Genomic DNA, 6,833 nt, shown 5'->3' on the forward strand with positions numbered 1-6,833 from the left:
GAAGGAAAGGAGGCCAAAAGAGGTGTTGGCTTTGGGGATGACCTGTGAGATATACCTGCTGGAGCGCGTGCTACGGGTGGGTGTTGTTATCGTGACCAGTAAGCTGAGATAAGGCGGAGCTTTACCTAGCATATATTTATCAATGACCTGGAGCCAGTGGGTCTGGCGACGAATATGTAGCGAGGGCCAGCCGACTAGAGCATACAGGTCACAGTGGTGGGTGGTATAAGGGGCTTTGGTGACAAAACGGATGGCACTGTGATAGACTGCATCCAGTTTGCTGAATAGAGTATTGGAAGCTATTTTGTAAATGACATCGCCAAAGTCGAGGATCGGTAGGATAGTTTTACGAAGGTATGTTTGGCAGAGTGAGTGAAGGAGGCTTTGTTGCGAAATAGGAAGCTGATTCTAGATTTAATTTTGGATTGGAGATGTTTAATATGAGTCTGGAAGGAGAGTTTGCTGTCTAGCCAGACACCTAGGTATTTGTAGTTGTCCACATATTCTAAGTCAGAACCGTCCAGAGTAGTGATGCTAGTCAGGCGGGCAGATGCGGGTAGCGAACGGTTGAAAAGCATGCATTTGGTTTTACTAGCATTTAAGAGCAGTTGGAGGCCACGGAAGGAGTGTTATATGGCATTGAAGCTCGTTTGGAGGTTAGTTAACACAGTGTCCAAAGAACGGCCAGATGTACAGTATACAGAATGGTGTCGTCTGCGAAGAGATGGATCAGGGAATCGCCTGCAGCAACAGTATTGCCTTTCTCTTGCATTTCAAAGATGATGGAACCAAAACAAACCAAAAAACAGTTTTTTGGTTTGTATTACATTTTACCAGATCAAATGTGTTATATTCTGCTACATTAATTTCATATTTCCACAAACGTCAAAGTGTTTCCTTTCAAATGTTATCAAGAAAATGCATATCATTGCTTCAGGTGTAACAAAACCAAAGGACAACGAACCTCACGTTGCGTAGGCTACGCAGAGCTAATGTAGAGAAATGCTATTTCTTATGCAGGTGACCAACCTATTGCTAATACAGGGCTACAACTCAAAGTAAAGCCTGTGGGGTCCCCTACAGGATAGCTCCCGCATTACACTAACTGCCAAAACCAGCGCACACACATAATCTCCTTTGTAGCTGAACATTGTGTGCCCAAAGAGGATTCTACGATGACGGACAGACAACTGAGCCAATGGCGGAAGACTACAGACTACACCCCAGCTGAACCAATCCAAAGATCCGATCTTCCAGAATCAACCTACTTTCTGTTCTGTATATTAGTGGTGTACTGATTGTAACGGTCCTTTTTGCCTGCTGTTCCATACGAACTAACGGAGGAGCCGTAATTACGCTGTACTAGATATCTTCACTCTGAATAAACTGTTACTTGTCATAAAATTTACCACTTTGTCTGAATCGATCCTTGACCGGCTCACCCATCTACATATCTAATTTCTAACACTAACAAAAAACAAAAAAGGCTCTCTCAGGTCAGGGCGGGACAGTACTACCCCCCCCCCAAAAAAAAGTGCGGACTCAGGCCGCAAGACCTGAACCTATAGGGGAGGGTCCGGGTGGGCATCTATCCGCGGTGGCGGCTCTGGTGCGGGAATATGCACTGGAGACACACTGCGCAGAGCCGCATAACATGGGGCCTGCCTAGTCACTCTCTCCTCACGTTAAGCACAGGGAGTTGGCTCAGGTCTATAACCTGACACTGCCAATCTCCCCGTGTGCCCCCAACAAAAATTTTGGGGGACCGTTTCTTGGGCTTCCGTGCTAGCCGTGTCCCCTCGTAACGCTGGGCCCCTTTTCTTGCTGCCTCTGCCTTCCTAGCTGCTTCCACCTGTTCCCATGGGAGGCGATTCCTTCCAGCCAGTATCTCCTCCCACGTCCAGGATCCTTTGCCATCCAGGATGTCCTCCCATGTCCAGTCCTCCTTACCACGCTGCTTGGTTCGTTTGTGGTGGGATGTTCTGTAACACTCGTCGGAAGAAGTGGACCAAGGTGCAGCGTGGTACGTGTTCATGATTCTTTATTAAAACCGAACACCAAAAAAAAAAAAAGACCACCGAACGTCAAGTTCCGTAGGCTACGCAGAGCTAACAAAAAACAACATCCCAAAACCTAAGGTGGCAAAACAGGCTGCCTAAGTATGATTCCCAATCGGAGACAACGATAGTCAGCTGTCACTGATTGAGAAACATACCCAGCAAAAACATAGAAACACAAAACATAGAAATAAAGAACATAGAATGCCCACCCAAATCACACTCTGACCAATCCAAATAGAGATAAAAAGGCTCTCTCAGGTCAAGGCGTGACATCAGGTCCTGAGCTACGGGAAGTTAGATTTGGTGTAATTTTAGGTGAAAATTGAAAAAAAAAAGAGTACGATCCTTAAACTTCTTATGGCTTAGAACCCGTTAATTGGATCGATATGACAACAGCCAGTGAAAGTGCAGGGCGCCAAATTCAAAACCACAGAAATCTCATAATTAAAATTCCTCAAACATAGAAGTATTTTACACCATTTTAAAGATAAACTTGTTGTTAATCCCACCACAGTGTCTGATTTAAAAAAGGCTTTACAGCAAAAGCACACCAAAAGATTGTTAGGTCTGCACCTAGTCACCGAAAAACACAGCCATTTTTCCAGCCAAAGAGAGGAGTCACAAAAAGCAGAAATAGACATAAATTAATCACTAACCTTTGATGATCTTCATCAGATGACACTCATAGGACTTCATGTTACACAATACATGTATGTTTTGTTCGATAAAGTTCATATTTATATCCATAAATCTCAGTTTACATTGGCGCGTTACGTTCAGTAATGTTTTGCTTCCAAAACATCCGGTGATTTTGCAGAGAGCCACATCAATTTACAGAAATACTCATAATAAACATTGATAAGAGATACAACTGTCATGCATGGAACTTTAGATAAACTTCTCCTTAATGCAAACGCTGTGTCAGATTTCAAAAAAGCTTTACCGAAAAAGCACACCATGTAATAATCTGAGTACGGCGCTCAGACACAAAAACGAGCCATACAGATATCCGCCATGTTGTGGAGTTGTGGAGTCTTCATCAGAATGCTCCCAGGAATCCCAGTTCCACAATAAATGTTTGATTTGTTCGATAAAGTCCATAATTTATGTCCAAATACCTCCCTTTTGTTCGCGCGTTTAGCCCAGTAATCCAAATTCATGAGGCGCGAGCAGACGAAAAGTCAAAAAGTCCCGTTACAGTCCGTAGAAACATGTCAAACGATGTATAGAATCATAAATCTTCAATAATGTTCCAACCGGAGAATTCCTTTGTCTTCAGAAATGCAATGGAACGCAAGCTAAGTCTCACATGAACATGCGTGACCAGCTCATGCCACTCTGCCAGACCACTGACTCATTCAGCTCCCATTCCCCCCTCTTTCACAGTAGAAGCATCAAACAAGGTTCTAAAGACTGTTGACATCAAGTGGAAGCCTTTGGAAGTGCAATATGACCCCATAGACACTGTATATTCGATAGGCAATAAGTTGAAAACTACAAACCTCAGATTTCCCACTTCCTGGTTGGATTTTTTTCTCAGGTTTTTGAAACTTCAGAGTGTTTTCTATCCAAATATACTAATAATATGCATATATTAGCAACTGGACCTGAGTAGCAGGCAGTTTACTCTGGGCACCTTATTCATCCAAGCTACTCAATACTGCCCCCAGCCATAAGAAATTGAGGTTATTAAGAGGTTCATGTCCCAGACCCAGTGGCAGATTTAGGTACAGGCGATATGGGCAGCCGCCAAGGCGACATCTTGCCGGGGCTGCATGGTACACCCGCACAAAAAATTGGAATGGTGACATTTGCGCAATCAGTTTTTTGTATTGAAAATAGGTTACAAACAGAGTAGACTAAGTTTTATTTTTACTTTATCCTTTCTCAAAGTAATAAATAAATAAATATTTAGAAAGAGTGCAAGGGCGCATTGAGTTACTGCACAAGCGCACTTGTGGTCTATGTTGGGTTAGTTATAAAAATCTTTGCTGTTGCCAGTTGCAACAGTTTCAAAAGTTAAATCGGTCGCCTGAAACTTCCTTATGTTCGCGATCCAGATCGTCTTCTTTGCAGTTGTGCCGCGCATCTGAATATAAAATAGAGTGTGTACGAAGTACGTCTGTGCTACACATTTAGAATATATTCAGTGTGCCTCCGCCGGGTTCATGCGAATTTGAATTGGATTTTACCTGGTAATTATGTATGCCTTTTGAGATTTAATAATCCAAAGTGATATACAACGAGAATGAGAAGGTATAGCAAAGATGGATGGGTGGGTGTATAACACGAATGTCTAGCAAAGATGGGTTCCGGTGGATGTATAACTCTGTCTAGCAACCAAAAGGTTGCTAGGTCAAATCTCATCATGGACAATCTTAGCTTTTTAGCAACTTTTCAAATAATCACTACTTTTCAGATACTTTGCAACTACTTAGCACGTTAGCTAACCCTTCCCCTAACGCTTTAACCTAACTCCTAAACTTAACCGTAGCCTAGCTAACGTTAGCCAGCTAGCTACAATTGGTAACATATAATACACATTTTTATTTGTAACATAACATACGAAATGGGTGATGGACATCCACAAATTAATACATAACATACGAAACATAACAGATCATATTAAATGGAGCGTCTCGGATGGATTTACGTAAATAATTATACAAAAGGCCCTGACACCAGGTTGGCGCAAAGTGTGTCATGGCCTTTAATGTGATTCTTGAGATGTTGAACACTTATGGTAAAAAAAACTGTTTTGTACTACATTGTGGAATCACCAACACACTATCATGGTCCAAACACACCAAGAAAGTTGTGGAGAGCACAACAACGCCTTTTACCCCTCAAGAGACTGAAAACCTTTTGCATGGGTCCCCAGATCCTCAAAAAGTTCTACAGCTGCACCATCGAGAGCATCCTGACCGGTTGTATCACCGCCTGGTATGGCAACTGCTCGGCATCCGACCGTAAGGCGCTAAAGAGTAGTGCGTAAGGCCAAGTACATCACTGGGGCCAAGCTTCCTGCCATCCAGGACCTACAGTAGCAATCAAAAATTCTTTCTTTAATTCTTTCTTATTTATTCTTTAAATTTTTTTTCTTTATTTGTACTCTTTTATACATTGTAGAATAATAGTGAAAACATCAAAACTATGAAATAACACATGTAGTAACCCAAAAAGTGTTAAACAAATCAAAATCAAAATATATTTTATATTTGAGATTCTTCAAACTCCCTTTGCCTTGAAAACAGCTTTGCACACTCTTGGCATTCTCTCAACCAGCTTCATGAGGTAGTCACCTGGAATGCATTTCAATTACCAGATTAACAGTCAATCTGTACATTTTCAAGAATTTTAAAAGTTTCTTTAAATGCAGCCATCAAAACTATCAATCGCTATGATGAAACTGGGTCTCGTGAGGACCGCCACAGGAGAGGAAGACCCAGAGTTAACTGCACCTCAGATTGCAGCCCAAATAAATGCTTTGAAGTTCAAGTAAAACAGACACATCTCAACATCAACTGTTCAGAGGAGACTGTGAATCAGGCCTCCATGGTCAATTTCCGGAAAGAAACCAATACTAAAGGACACCAATTGACTCCCGTGTGGCACAGCGGTTTAAGCCACTGCATCTCAGTGCAAGAGGTGTCACTACAGTCCCCGGTTCGATTCCAGGCTGTATCACATTTGGCCGTGATTGGGAGTCCCACAATTGGCCCAGCGTCGTCCGGGTTAGGCCGTCATTGTCAATAAGAATTTGTTCTTAACTGACTTGCCAAGTTAAAGGTTCAATTAAAAAATAAATGTAAAAAAAGAAGAGACTTGCTTGGGCCAAGAAACACAACCAATGGAAATTCGTCCTTTGGTCTGACGAGTCCAAATTTGAGATTTTTGGTTCTAACCACTGTCTTTGTGAGACGCAGAGTAGGTGAAAGGATGATCTCATGTGTGGTTCCAACCGTGAAGCACAGAGGTGTGATGGTGCTTTGCTGGTGACACTGATTTATTTAGAATTTAATACACACTTAACCAGCATGGCTGCCACAGCATTCTGCAGCGATACGCCATGCTATCTGGTTTGCGCTTAGTGGGCCCATTATTTTCAACAGGACAATGATCCAACACACCTCCAGGCTGTTAGGGCTATTTGACCAAGGAGAGTGATGGAGTGCTGCATCAGATCACCTCACCCCATTTGAGATGGTTTGGGATGAGTTGGAGAGTGAAGGAAAAGCAGCCAACAAGTCCTCAGCATATGTGGGAACTCCTTTAAGACTGTTGGAAAAGTATTCCAAGTAATGCCAAGAGTGTGCAGAGCTGTCATCAAGGCAAAGGGTGGCTACTTTGAAGAATCTAAAATATATTTCCATTTGTTTAAGGATTGTACCCTTCTTGTCAATTTTCACCTAAAATGACATACCCAAATCTAACTGCCTGTAGCTCACGACCTGAAGCAAGGACATGCATATTGTTGATACCATTTGAAAGGAAACACTTTGAAATATGTGGAAAAATAAAAAGAATGTAGGAGAATTATAACACAGATCTGGTAAAAAAAACATGTTAATTTTTTTTGTACCATCATCTTTGAAATACAAGAGAAAGGCCATATTTCCAGGCCAGGTTTTGGCCACTAGATGGCAGCAGTATGTGCAAAGGTTTAGACTGATTCAATGAACCATTGCATTTCTGCTCAAAATGTTGTAACACTACCTAAATGTGCCTAATTGGTTTATTAATAGCTTAAGTTCATAACTGTGCACTCTCCTC

This window comes from Oncorhynchus tshawytscha, linkage group LG31, assembly GCF_018296145.1.
Source record: "Oncorhynchus tshawytscha isolate Ot180627B linkage group LG31, Otsh_v2.0, whole genome shotgun sequence".
NCBI classification, from domain to species: domain Eukaryota; kingdom Metazoa; phylum Chordata; class Actinopteri; order Salmoniformes; family Salmonidae; genus Oncorhynchus; species Oncorhynchus tshawytscha.